The 14,119-nt window shown below is 41.3% G+C and overlaps 1 protein-coding gene and 1 long non-coding RNA gene across 5 annotated transcripts in view; one reads left to right on the top strand and one right to left on the bottom strand.

Moving 5' to 3' along the window:
• The window catches only part of LOC139747126 (serine/threonine-protein kinase SBK1-like), a 44,391-nt gene extending 40,745 nt beyond the window's left edge, over positions 1-3,646 (bottom strand). The window contains exon 1 of the mRNA XM_071659043.1: positions 2,567-3,646. The gene's annotated coding sequence lies outside the window, so the exon portion shown is untranslated. The remainder of the gene's footprint in view (positions 1-2,566) is intronic.
• Positions 1-14,119, top strand: part of LOC139747127 (uncharacterized) — a 39,792-nt gene that overhangs the window by 9,815 nt on the left and 15,858 nt on the right. The window contains exons 1-3 of one of the 4 annotated variants that reach the window (XR_011712322.1): positions 4,316-4,693; positions 4,869-5,036; positions 5,725-5,790. This is a non-coding gene — a long non-coding RNA (uncharacterized lncRNA). Of the gene's footprint in view, positions 1-4,315; positions 4,694-4,868; positions 5,037-5,724; positions 5,791-14,119 lie in introns of those variants that run through there. The other 3 variants (XR_011712321.1, XR_011712319.1, XR_011712320.1) reach the window with 3 other exon arrangements.

Here is a 14,119-nt window from a genome sequence, read left to right as displayed (position 1 = left end):
AATGATACGCTGCTCTGGTGGTAGTGCTATGGGTGGCCGGCCTTTGCTCTGTGTGCTGGGAGAGAGAGAGAGAGAGAGAGAGAGAGAGAGAGAGAGAGAGAGAGAGAGAGAGAGAGAGAGAGAGAGAGAGAGAGAGAGATTTTAACCACCACCCCCCTCTTTCGCTCCCTCTCCCTCCCTTTCTGACACTCCCTCAGACTTAGATACAGAAACGCCAAGCGAATCTACATTTTCTCTTGAGCTACTGGTAAAGCACCAGTAGTAGTAGTAGTAGTAGTAGTAGTAGTAGTAGTAATAGTAATAGTAATAGTAATAGCAGTAGGCCTCTCACCCTGCTATGGTTGATCGTCAACTCTTCGGTCATCCGTCGCCATGTTTTATTACACTTTGCTCTGGTCTAATCCCCGTTGCCAACTCAAATAACCTCTAGGACAAATCTAACGACCGTTTACAAGTTACTTAAGAAATGAAAGTTACTAGTAACAGACAGCATAAGTTACTAGTAACTTAGAAAACGAAAGGTTTACATTGGTTCGCCCACTATGCCATAACCTGATGCAGACTGCAGTACACTGTCCTAGCCTAGTTCTATTTCTAATTTCTCAAAAGCCTCGTGACACTAAATTACTAAAGCCTTGTCACACACACGCTCACGATTTTCATTTAGGAAAATAAATAATTCATTTATTCTCACAGGTAGAGACCACTTAATCCGTCCGAATTCACTTTAAAAATTAAAGTTATATAATAATGTCTCTCGCCTTGGCTACAAAGATGTCAAGTTGGTTTTATTTATTGCAGTTTAACTGCGCATTGCGAGCCTTTGTTGCACATTATATGTCAACGTTATTAACTTATTGTTTATTACGTTATTGTTAAAAAGGCACCAGTGTATGGATGAAATGACAGAAGGTAAATAAAAGCCTGTATCTTTCACGATTTCCTAGCATCATGTAAAGTTCTCATATATATATATATATATATATATATATATATATATATATATATATATATATATATATATATATATATATATATATATCATTATTATTGTTAATCTAGGACCAGTATCTGTGAAATAAACCTGGCTTTACTCAGGCTCTCTATATATAAAGGCTCCTGCAGGCCAGGATTGCGCTCCTTCCAGTAGCAGGGATATATGGGCTCATGGAGGAAGGACTTTGACGAGAATGTTCTCCCAATGATATATATATATATATAGCCTTGCAAAAGTGATTTTTCACTCGCGGCTGAACCTCATGCAGACGAGGTCCGGTAACACACACACACACACACAAGCATTTACAGTAAAAAAAAAACGTACGGAATCAGGGTCAGGATAACATAACCTGCTATGTTGTGTTAGGGTCATCATAACTGCCATGTTGTGTCCGGGGTCAGCATAACTGTCATGTTGTGTTACGGTCAGCATACCTGTCATGTGTTAGGGTCAGCATAACTGCCATGTGTCGAGGTAAGCATACCTGCTATGTTGTGTTAGGGTCAGCATAACTGTCATGGTTTGTCGAGGTCAGCATACCTGTCATGTGTCAGGGGGGTCAGCATACCTACCATTGTATGTCGATTGTCAGCATACCTGTCATGTGTCAGGTCAGCATACCATGCCATGTTGTGTCATGGTCAGCATACGTGTCATATGTCAGGGGGTCAGCTCAGGTGTATAATGAGCTGGCAATTTACAAGCCAGGTGTGTAGGTTTGACAGCTTAATCACCAGGTATGTAAGATTTTGAAGGATAAATGTCAGGTGTGTGATGGTTTTAAATTATACCTGCTGTATATGGTGGTGGATAATTTAACTGTCAAATGTTAATCAGGGTTGACAGCCTATCTGGCAAGTGTATAGTTGACATCTTACCCGCTAGGAGTGACATCCTATTTGCTAGGCGTGCTGGGGTTGACAGACGTCCTAGCAGGTGTTTATGGTTGACAGCTTACCAGCTAGGAGGTGTGTAAGGGTTGCTAGCCAACCATCTACATATGTAAGGGGGTGGGTGTCAGTGTGCCTGTCAAGTGTGCAAGGGGATTGACAGCTTTCTTGGCAGGTTTCGGGGTTGACAGCGTACCTGCTAGATATATATATAAAGGTTGACAGTCTCTATGCTAGGTAAACAGGGTTTGACAGCCACCATGGCAGGTATGTAGGGGTTGACAGCTTACCCGTTAGGTATTCAGGGGTTGACAGTCTGCCTGTAAGGTAAGCAGGGATTGACAGCATACCTGACAGGGACAGGTATGCAGGGGTTGACAGCTAACCTGACAGGTGTGTAGGAGGAGGTTGGCAGCCTACATACTGGATAGGTAAGGAATGACAGCTCCCCTTCTATGTATGTAAGGGGTTGACTACCTGACAAGTTATGTGTCTAGGGGACGGGGCATAGCCTACTTGACATGTATACATATGTACATGTATATATATATGTATATATATGTATGGTATGAACTGACAGCATTCCTGGAAGGTGTGGAGGTTGACAGCCTCCCAGCTAAACATGTACGGCATATGACCTCACCTGCTAGGTGTGTAGTGGGTGTTGACAGCGTACCTGGCAAGTGTGCGGGTTGACAGGGGACATCCTGGGCCACACACGCCTCACATCTATGGTCGGCAACGGCGGGCTGACTCCACCTCCACCGCCACCGCTGCCGCCGGCTGCCTGAGCTCAACAGGTGGGCGGCTGAGGGTCTAGTGGGCGGCGATGCTGGGTTGCGGGCGACGGAGGAACCCGTGGGCGGGGATGCTTGGCGATGGGCGGCGTCTGGGCGGTAGTGTTGGGCGGTGGGTGGATGAATGGTGAAGTGGTGCCGAGGTGGTGGTGGAAGGCGGAGGGCAGATGGGTGTCAGTGGCACGGAAATTTTCCACCACGGAGATGATGGCGAGGAAATGTCTTAGGGGGGAGAGACGGTGGTATCAGATGTGTCTGGTCGGCAGGCAGGCAGTAGAGATGGAAGTGTCTATCAGGCTAGCAGTGGCGTTGTAAGTGTTCAGCAGGCAGGCAGTAGAGATGGAAGTGTCTGTGAGGCCAGCAGTAACGTTAGAAGTGTCTGGCAGGCCAGCAGTGACGTTGGAAAGTGTCCAGCAGGTCAGCAGTGACGTTGGTGTCAAGCAGGCCAGCAGTGACTGGAATGCGTCCAGCAGAAGGCAATGACGTTGGAAAGTGTCCAGCAGAAGGCAGTAACGTTGGAAAGTGTCCAGCAGGAAGGCAGTGACGATGGAAGTGTCTAGCAGACAGGCAGTGACGATGGAAGTGTCCAGCAGGAAGGCAGTGACGATGGAAGTGTCTAGCAGACAGGCAGTGACGATGGAAGTGTCCAGCAGGAAGGCAGTAACGATGGAAGTGTCCAGCAGGAATGGCAGTGGCGAGGGCAGGGAGCGATACAAGAAGCGAGAGACGATGATGTAGTACTAAAAAAAAAAAAAAATAAATCCTCTACGTTTGCAGGTCTTTACAAAACAATAAAACTGTCCACGGACGAGAGACTATTGTTGGACCATTCTCGCTTTGCACTGGTACTCTCAGTCCACGACTAAATTGAAGCTCATTTGCAATGAGGTTTTGTGTCGAATAGCGAGCAAGGCAACGGGCACGGGGGGAGGGAGCGAGTACGACAACCACACTCTACAACCGCAGCTCCACGACTGACGCTCCGGGAGACCAACCTAGGCATTTATTACACCGGTAGGGATCGGTTAGTCACTTTTTCTCTAGTTTTTCCTAGTATTCTGGTACTCTAGGATATATATATATATATATATATATATATATATATATATATATATATATATATATATATATATATATATATATATTCTAGAATGTGTAATGGATATCTTAGCTCTATATTTCTCGTTCATTTAGGTTAATGATTCTGAGCACTGTTGGCGTGAGAATATGAATGATTGACAAAGGAAATAACGCTTGAATATGGTAGATTAGGTGCTGATATGTCTATTTTATCTGCTGTTTCTGATGCCCCTCACCACACCGGCTGGCGCTTTGAAAATCTGTTTCCCGCCACATGACATCTTTATCACCACTACCACACGTTGACCTGTGTTATCTAGCATTTAATATTACTATTACTTAACGTTGACCTTACTCCCATTAACACCTCCTTGGCACTTGCCTTCACCACTTGGCACTTAACCCTTTAGGACCGTATATTCTGAAGGGTGAGTGCTGTACTTTCGCAATTTTTAAGCTTCAGAACTTCAGTTATAATGGTCCATTACCAATGAATCAAACTTCCCTTGATTGAAAATTTGGAAATGTTGGAGATCTTAAGTTTAAATTATTATGTTGCCTCATGTGGGAAAAACTAAAATACATCTCCATCATCACTGGAACACCAGAAAACATGAAATACAGACGACTTAGGTTGTGGTCTTGTGCATACAACGCCATCTACTTATTGTATGCGGCACTACAGTCGAGTATGTGAGTTATCAGCTACTAATTTTGTCAATATTATCCGTGTACACTTTCGTCTCTTGCTTAAAGGGTATTTTGGTGTCAATAAAGATGGCATAAGGTACTGTTTTTAGGAAGAAATTTCGTTCTTCCGAGGAAAAGAAGAGAGAATTTCGCATTTTTTGATACGCCAAGGAATACGGGGAGGCTTGCTGAAGTGTGAGGTGTGTTCTTAATGACGAAAACTCCAAAGAAGTTGGGTAAGATCATGACAAAAATCTGCCTGGGGGTTTTATCTTTCCATGGCGTGCTATAGTGAAATATTGAAGAAATGTATTTGGGTTGTGATTAAATGGATAGGCTCATGTCCGTCAGTGAGTAATGCTGTACAGTATATGTCTGCTGATATGATTTCAGATTATTGTGTATTTGCAGGCCAGAATCAAAACTTGAGCATTGGGAGCACAGACCAACATGATAGTTATTTTTTTTTTGTCGATATTTCTACAATTTGCGTCCCACTGAAGGTACAGAATACCTCTATTGGGAAATCGATAGATATATTTTTAATGAAGCCTTTGGATAGGAACGCATACCCCATAGGTAAGGGCACTTAAGGTTAAGATGTATACCAACGCACACATAAAAAAATGACATGAATAAAAAGTTTGTGGGACATTCAGATACTTTATTCTAATTAGTGCACTTTTTGATCAAGAGACTTATTACATATGTTGGGAAAGATAGGTACAGTAGATATTAGCGATTATGATTTTATGATTGTTTCTGTATGTGCTCAACCGGATGAAAATTCCTTCAGAGATTCCTGGACATGTTACAAAATGTAATGTTATACATATTTGTTATGTTCAACAAATACTGACTTAGCATAGTTGTGATACAGTATCCACATATCGTAAATAACAGGTACTTGCAATTGATAGTCTCATAACACTTAACTTTCCAGATTGTTACTCTAGTTTTAGTACTAAGACATGGGGTTGTTCCTCAGAAACAGTAGATGTGGAATACAGAGGTGTGTTTTTGTGTTAATTTTTTTTTTGTAGTGACAGAGGTACAGTATTAAAGTAAATTGTTAAGTAAGAGCTAATGTACTACTGTGCTTTAAAGCTGACAATAAATTAAGATCATGCTACTTCTGAAGCTTTTGTAAATGTTCGTTGATTTCAGTTTCATGTACAGTCTTATATGATTATTGAGTGTATGAAAGAATATTATCCATCTCTCAATGGAAATAAGTCAGTGAAAGAGTTTTTTATTGCATCAACAGGTCATGAACAAGAGATGGAAATGACCAGCATTGTCCAAGGTATTTCCAAGTGGAATTAGGCCGTAGGTGAGTACCTGAAGTGTTTTCATGTTGAATTTTGCTCTATTTAGATAGAAGTGATTCTTATTTTGTATATTTGTTACATGTCAAACTAAAACAAGTACATAACTTTTTATATTTGATGCTGCAAAAAAGTGAGTCGTGATGTTTCTCAGATCAAGATACATATATATATGCTTTGTGATTTTTATCAACAAAATCAGAGAAATAGATATAACAAGTGTGCAGATGTTGTTTTGCTGGCTTTGAAGGCTCCAGAGGGCTTGCATATATGAAAGTCCTTGTTATGAATAATAACAAGTACTATCTCGATACCATTATGATGTATACAGTACTATTGTAAAAATTCTTAGATTTATATATGCTGTCTGCATCACCCATGGACTTGGTCATTTTATTAAATTTATCAGCTGCACATATACTGTTACAGTACTTCTTTATATGTTTTTTAAGAAGTTCCTTGCTCAGTTTCATGTTGTTCTCTTGTTGCTCTATACCAACATCTATTAAAGAACTGTTTACTGTCCATGGATTTATGAAGAAATTCAAACAGACCACTTGGTTCTTTCAGGGCAATTTATTACAGTAGAAAATATTGTTGATACAAAGAGTTAGCTGGGTATTTAAACAAAGGCAGGAAATTTAGACCATTACTTCTGTAATTCTCCACTAAAATCACTAACTTAGTTATTTCTTCATTTCTCATGTTATTTTTCCTCACTTTCCTTTGCAATTTATTTATTTATTTATTATACTTTGTCACTGTCTCCTGCGTTAGCAAGGTAGCACAAGGAAACAGACGAAAGAATGGCCTAACCCACCCCCATACACATGTATATACATACACGTCCACACACGCAAATATACATACCTATACATCTCAACGCATACATATATATACACACACAGACATATACATATATACACATGTACATTATTCATAATGTCTGCCCTTATTCATTCCCGTCATCACCCCGCCACACATGAAATGAATACCCCCTCCCCCACATGTGCGCAAGGTAGTGCTAGGGAAAGACAGCAAAGGCCACATTCATTCACACTCAGTCTCTAGCTGTCATGTATAATGCGCCGAAACCACACAAAACTTTCCATGGTTTACCCCAGACACTTCACATGCCCTGGTTCAATCCATTGACAGCACCTCAACCCCGGTATACCACATCGTTCCAATTCACTCTATTCCTTGCACGCCTTTTACCCCCCTGCATGTTCAGGCCCCGATCACTCAATATCTTTTTCACTCCATCTTTCCACCTCCAATTTGGTCTCCCACTTCTCGTTCCCTCCACCTCTGACACATATATCCTCTTTGTCAGTCTTACCTCACTCATTCTCTCCATGTGACCAAACCATTTCAAAACACCCTCTTCTGCTCTCTCAACCACACTTTTTTTATTACCACACATCTCTCTTACCCTTTCATTACTTACTCGATCAAACCACCACACACCACATATTGTCCTCAAACATCTCATTTCCAGCACATCCACCCTCCTCCGCACAACTCTATCCATAGCCCACACCTCGCAACCATATAACATTGTTGGAACCACTATTCCTTTAAACATACCCATTTTTGCTTTTGATATTTTTGCAAGTGATACTCATCATAAATGCTCCTCCAACAACTTTAGTCTGTTGCTGTTATGTAAGAGACCATTGGTTGATGTCTCCTATTTTAGGGGTCTTTCAGAAGAAAGATGTGGTGTGTAAAAAGGAGTGTATGAGTATTGTGACGTGAATCAGTTAGGGTGAAGTTACTGTTACAGTAGAAGAAATTAGAGGTGAGAATCAGATCCATGAATGTAGTTTTGGGATGTTGTCATGATGGTTTGATGTGTATGAATAGTGTCGTTGATAATTTGTGGTGTTTACTACCTGTTGCTTGATTAATGGATTTCTTGTCTGGTTAGTTGTTGATAAATGAACTATTGGTGTAAAAGTGTGCATGTTCTGCTTGCTGATCCTGAAAATTAATTCCAGCTTATATATAGTAAGTTTATTTGCCATAATTTCTATGGGAAACATTAGGCTGCTCTCTGTGTTGGGCTGACATGAAATCCTTTCGGTACTATATACCTTTTGCTCAAATTTTCTACTACACCATTTTGTTTTAGGGCTTCCTTCTAGACCTTTTATATTCACTCACCTTTTATATTTGAATGACTATAATTCATCTATGATCCCTGAGTACAGACACTGTTATGTGATTGGGTTGACTTAGTCTTTCTTGAAGTGATATTTGAGCCTTTTTCCCAGGAATGCAGGGTATGTTTTACCAGTCATTTGGCCTTGCAGCAAGGCTTTCGAAAGCATAAGAAGTAACATATCAGTCTTCCAGTGTTCATAAAAGCATTGTCCACCCCCCCATACATTTTCAAAGGTGATTAACAATTAAGGTTTATTGGTACAAGCATGTGATGCTTTCAGGGTGAAATCACTGTACATTTGGTTGATGAGACTAGTGTTTCTACCATTGTGAGCACCAGGAGCCCACCTCAGTCGATCTTGAGGGAAGGATGTTCTTTTTTACTTTTCAAGGCTGCCACTTCATTTTGTGAATTTCACTTCTGGGCTCTGTTTTTTCCATCTGCACTTTACAATGGTTGGCTCTTACCTAAGGAGAAAGCATGAATTCTTGGTGAAAGAAAGAAAATTTAGGAACCTGAGAGACTTGAAAGCATGCTGGGCATTCTGGATGCACAGCCAGAAATTTGCTTCCTGCAGCACCTCATCAATGGCTAGCCTCATTCTGGATATTAAAACCCTTTGGCCCCAAGACCCAGAACATGGACCTAGAATACTTCAGGTACCTGCTAATTCCATGCCCAGATGTTTACAGATAGTACTTATGGCCAAAAGAGATGCCAAAGTACACAAATATAAGTTATATCATCTGTGAAAATGTATGATGAGGTAGACAAGGTTTTTTGTGGATGCTGTGTACGATGGATAGTGAAGAGTATGCAACATTTGATTGCATATATGTAACCTCCTGTGTCCTCACTAGGGCCAGATTTAGTTTGTTTCTGTAGTTGCAATTGGTTTAATTTCAATAATCTTACCTTTGCCTTGTTCCTTGTATGGGTGTGACTGTGAAGACTAAAAGACTTGTGGAAATTAAATGCTTTCTTCTAAGTGACAATCTTAATTGCAGTTAAATTGTAGTAGTTACTGGACTGGCTGTTATGAGCCAAGACAACTAATTATATATGAAATTTCCTGATTGGGCATTTTTTTTATCTTAGAGTAAGATTTGCAGAAATTCTGGTTTAAAAACATATAATGAATCTTGACCAAATACTTTTTCCTTTTTCTTTTATATTTGATCACTGTTTCCTGTGTTAGCAAGGTAGCGCCAGGAACAGATGAAGAAAGGCCATATCCTCTTATGCCCATTCTCTAACTGTTATGTGCGATGCATCAAAACTACAGCTCCCTATCCACAATCAGGCACCACAGACCTTTACTTGGTTTACCCTGGACGTGTCCCATAATCTGTTTCAGCCCATTGATAGCACGTTTATCCCAGTATACCACATTGTTTTAATTCACTTTATCCCATGCATGTTCATGCCACAGTCGCTTAAAATTTTTTTATTCCATCCTTCCATCCCCAACTTGGTCTCCCTATTCTCGTTATTCCCTCCACTTCTGACATGTAAATCCTCTTTGTCAACCTTTCTGCACGCATTCTCTCCATGTCTCAACCATTCCAGCACACCCTCATCTGCTTTCACAACCTTGCTTCTTTTATTACCACACCCCTCTCTCACCCCTTCACCCCTTAATCAATCAAATCACTTCACCCCACATATTGTCCTTAAACACTTCACTTCCAACCCATCAACCCTCCTTTGCACAGCCCCCTCTATAGCCCATGCCTCACATCAGCATCATATTGTTGGGACCACCAATACTTCAAACATGCCCATTTTTGCCCTCTCAGATAATTAAGCAAATACGCTGAAGAATTTTTTACATAAAAAGGAAAATTTAGGATAGAAAACAAGTGATGGATAAAATTATCTAATGTCAACAGCTATGGTCAGTTGTGTACCAAGTGAACACTTGAAGAACTTGATTCTGTATGATGTTTCTGGAAATTTGTGGAGACAGTTTGTAATGCTGTGTAAAGTCTTCAGATGTCCTGCCCAGATAATCCTAATTTTGTATTATAGGTGTGTTATTCATATTTGCACTTCAGAGGTGTTACAGATACATACAGAGGTGTTAGATACATACATTATGATACCAGGGGTATAAATGATCGTAGACAGGTATGTTGAGAATTACATTGCAAATTTTCAAGTTTCTTGATATGCCACAGCAGAATACATCAGGTACAGTGAATATATATATATATATATATATATATATATATATATATATATATATATATATATATATGATATATATTATTGTTATATTATACTTTGTCGCTGTCTCCCGAGTTAGCGAGGTACCGTAAGGAAACAGATGAAAGAATGGTCCAACCCACCCACATACACATATATATACATACCTATGCATCTCCACGTATACATATATCTACGCACAGAGACATACATATATACACATGTACATAATTCATGCTGTCTGCCCTTATTCATTCCCGTAGCCACCCCGCCACACATGAAATGACAACCCTCTCCCCCCGCATGTGTGCAAGGTAGCACTAGGAAAAGACAACAAAAGGCCACATTTGTTCACACTCAGTCTCTAGCTGTCATGAATAATGCACTGAAACCACAGCTCCCTTTCCACATCCAGGCCTCACAAAACTTTCCATGGTTTACCCCAGACACCTCACATTCCCTGGTTCACTCCATTGACAGCACATCGACCTGGTATACCACATCGTTCCAATTCACTCTATTCCTTGCACGCCTTTCACCCTCCTGCATGTTCAGGGCCTGATCACTCAAAATCTTTTTCACTCCATCTTTCCACCTCCAGTTTGGTCTACCACTTCTCCCCATTCCCTCCACCTCTGACACATATATCCTCTTTGTCAATCTTTCCTCACTCGTTCTCTCCTTGTGACCAAACCATTTCAAAACACCCTCTTCTGCTCTCTCAACCACACTCTTTTTATTATCACACATCTCTCTTACCCTTTCACTACTTACTCGATCAAACCACCTCCATCATATATTGTTCTTAGACATCTCATTTCCAGCACATCCACCCTCCTCCACACAACTCTCTTTAGCCCATGCCTCGCAACCATATAACATTGTTGGAACCACTATTCCTTCAAACATACCCATTTTTGCTTTCCAACATAACGTTCTCGACTTCCACACATTTTTCAACGCTCTCAGAACTTTCATCCCCTCCCCCACCCTGTGATTCACTTCTGCTTCCATGGTTCCATCCGCTGCCAAATCCACTCCCAGATATCTGAAACACTTCACTTCCTCCAGTTTTTCTCAATTCAAACTTACCTCCCAATTGTCTTGTCCCTCAGCCCTACTGTTCCTAATAATCTTGCTCTTATTCACATTTACTCTCAGCTTTCTTCTTTCACACACTTTACCAAACTCAGTCACCAGCTTCTGCAGTTTCTCACCCAAATCAGCCACCAGCACTGTATCATCAGCAAACAACTGACTTACTTCCCAAGCTCTCTCATCCACAACAGACTGCATACTTACCCCTCTTTCCAAAACTTGCATTTACCTCTCTAACAACCCCATCCATAAACAAATTAAACAACCATGGAGACATCACACACCCCTGCCACAAACCAACATTCACTGAGAACCAATCACTTTCTTCTCTTCCTACATGTACACGTATTTTGAAGGTTTGTTGAATGTGTTTGATGATAGAGTGGCAGATATAGGGTGTTTTGGTCGAGATGGCGTTCAAATTGAGAGGGTTAGGGAGAATGATATGGTAAACAGAGAAGAGGTAGTAAAAGCTTTGCAGAAGATGAAAGTGGGCAAGGCGGCGGGTTTGGATGGTATTGCAGTGGAATTTATTGAAAAAGGGGGGTGACTGTATTGTTGACTGGTTGGTAAGGTTAGTTAATGTATGTATGACTCATGGTGAGGTGCCTGAGGACTGGCGGAATGCTTGCATAGTGCCGTTGTACAAAGGCAAAGGGGATAAGAGTGGGTGCTCAAATTATGATAGAGTGGCAGATATAGGGTGTTTTGGTCGAGGTGGTGTGTGAAATGAGAGGGTCAGGGAGAATGATTTGGTAAACAAAGAAGAGGGAGTGAAAGCTTTGTGGAAGATGAAAGCCGGCAAGGGAGTGGGTTTGGATGGTATTGCAGTGGAATTTATTAAAAAAAGGGGGTGACTGTGTTGTTGACTGGTTGGTGAGGATACTCATTGTATGAATGGCTCATGGTGAAGTACCTGAGGATTGGCGGAATGCATGCATAGTGCCATTGTACAAAGGCAAAGGGGATGAAGGTGAGTGTTCATATTACCGAGGTATAAGTTTATTGAGTATTCCTGGGAAATTATATGGGAGGGTATTGATTGAGAAGGTGATCATGTGCAGAGCATCAGATTGGGGAAGAGCAGTGTGGTTTCAGAAGTGGTAGAGGATGTGTGGATCCGGTGTTTGCTTTGAAGAATGTATGTGAGAAATATTTAGAAAAACAAATGGATTTGTATGTAGCATTCATGGATCTGGAGAGGGCATATGAAAGTGTTGATAGAGATGCTCTCTGGAAGGTATTAAGAATATATGGTGTGGGAGGCAAGTTGCTAGAATCAGTGAAAAGCTTTTATCGAGGATGTAAGGTATGTGTACGAGTAGGAAAAGAGGAAAGTGAGTGGTTCTCAGTAAATGTTGGTATGTGGCAGGGGTGTGTGATGTCTCCATGGTTGTTTAATTTGTTTATGGATGGGGTTGTTAGGGAGGTGAATGCAAGAGTTTTGGAAAGAGGGGCAAGTATGCAGTCTGTTGTGGATGAGAGGGCTTGGAAAGTGAGTCAGTTGTTGTTCGCTGATGATACAGTGCTGGTGGCTGATTCGTGTGAGAAAGTGCAGAAGCTGGTGACTGAGTTTGGTAGAGTGTGTGAAAGAAGAAAGCTGAGAGTAAATGTGAATAAGAGCAAGGTTATTAGGTACAGTAGGGTTGAGGGACAAGTCATTTGGGAGGTAAGTTTGAATGGAGAAAAACTGGAAGTGAAGTGTTTTAGATGTCTGGGAGTGGATTTGGCAGCAATGGAACCATGGAAGCGGAAGTGAGTCACAGGATGGGGGAGGGGGCGAGGTTCTGTGAGTGTTGAAGAATGTGTGGAAGGTGAGAACATTATTTCGGAAAGCAAAAATGGGTATGTTATGTGGTTGCGAGGCATGGGCTATAGTTAGGGTTGTGTGGAGGAGGGTGGATGTGTTGGAAATGAGATGTTTGAGGACAATGTGTGGTGTGAGGTGGTTTGATTGAGTAAGTAATGAAGGGGTAAGAGAGATGTGTGGTGATAAAAAGTGTGTGGTTGAGAGAGTAGAAGAAGGTGTATTGAAATGCTTTGGTCACATGGAGAGAATGAGTGAGGAAAGATTGACAAAGAGGATGTATGTGTCAGAGGTGGAAAGAATGAGAAGTGGGAAACCAAATTGGAGGTAGAAGGTTGGAGTGAAAAAGATTGTGAGCGATTGGGGCCTGAACATGCAGGAGGGTGAAAGGCTTGCAAGGAATAGAGTGAATTAGAACGATGTGGTATACTGGGGTCAACGTGCTGTCAGTGGGTTGAACCAGGGTATGTGAAGCGTCTGGGGTAAACCATAGAAACTTTTGTAGGGCCTGGATGTGGAAAGGGAGGTGTGGTTTCGATGCATTATACATGACAGCTAAAGACTGAGAGTGAAAAAATGTGGCCTATGTACTTTCTTTACTCTTACAGGCTGCTGCCCCTTCAAATGAGGAATTTTGTCAGGGACTTTATTTCTTCCATCTGGGCTTCAAGATGGTTGGCTCTTACTTTTCTAAGGATGAGAAATACCGAATTCTCACCCAGAAGCAAGAAAATGTGGGCACTCAGAATGCACGATCAGGTGGCTGCTTCCTGCAACACGTCATCAGTGCCATGCCACATGCAGGAGATCAAGACTCTATGGACCAAAGACATGGACCTAGATGTCTTTAGATGATAGTCAAGGTCAAAGGAGAGAGATAACAAAGTAATCAGATGTAAGTGTGACATTGCTTTTGAAAATGTATGGGGAGGCAGACAAAGTGTTTTTGTGGGCACTGTTCACAAGGAATAAAATCTTGTGGGTAATGCAGTGAACATATGGAAGTGAAGCCTCTGGTGCCATGCAATGTGGTGTTTCTTATAAAGTTTGA

This window comes from Panulirus ornatus, chromosome 67 (genome assembly GCF_036320965.1).
Source record: "Panulirus ornatus isolate Po-2019 chromosome 67, ASM3632096v1, whole genome shotgun sequence".
Lineage (NCBI taxonomy): Eukaryota > Metazoa > Arthropoda > Malacostraca > Decapoda > Palinuridae > Panulirus > Panulirus ornatus.
Note: the sequence above shows the minus strand (reverse complement) of the source record. Positions and strands in the feature narration are given on the sequence as shown.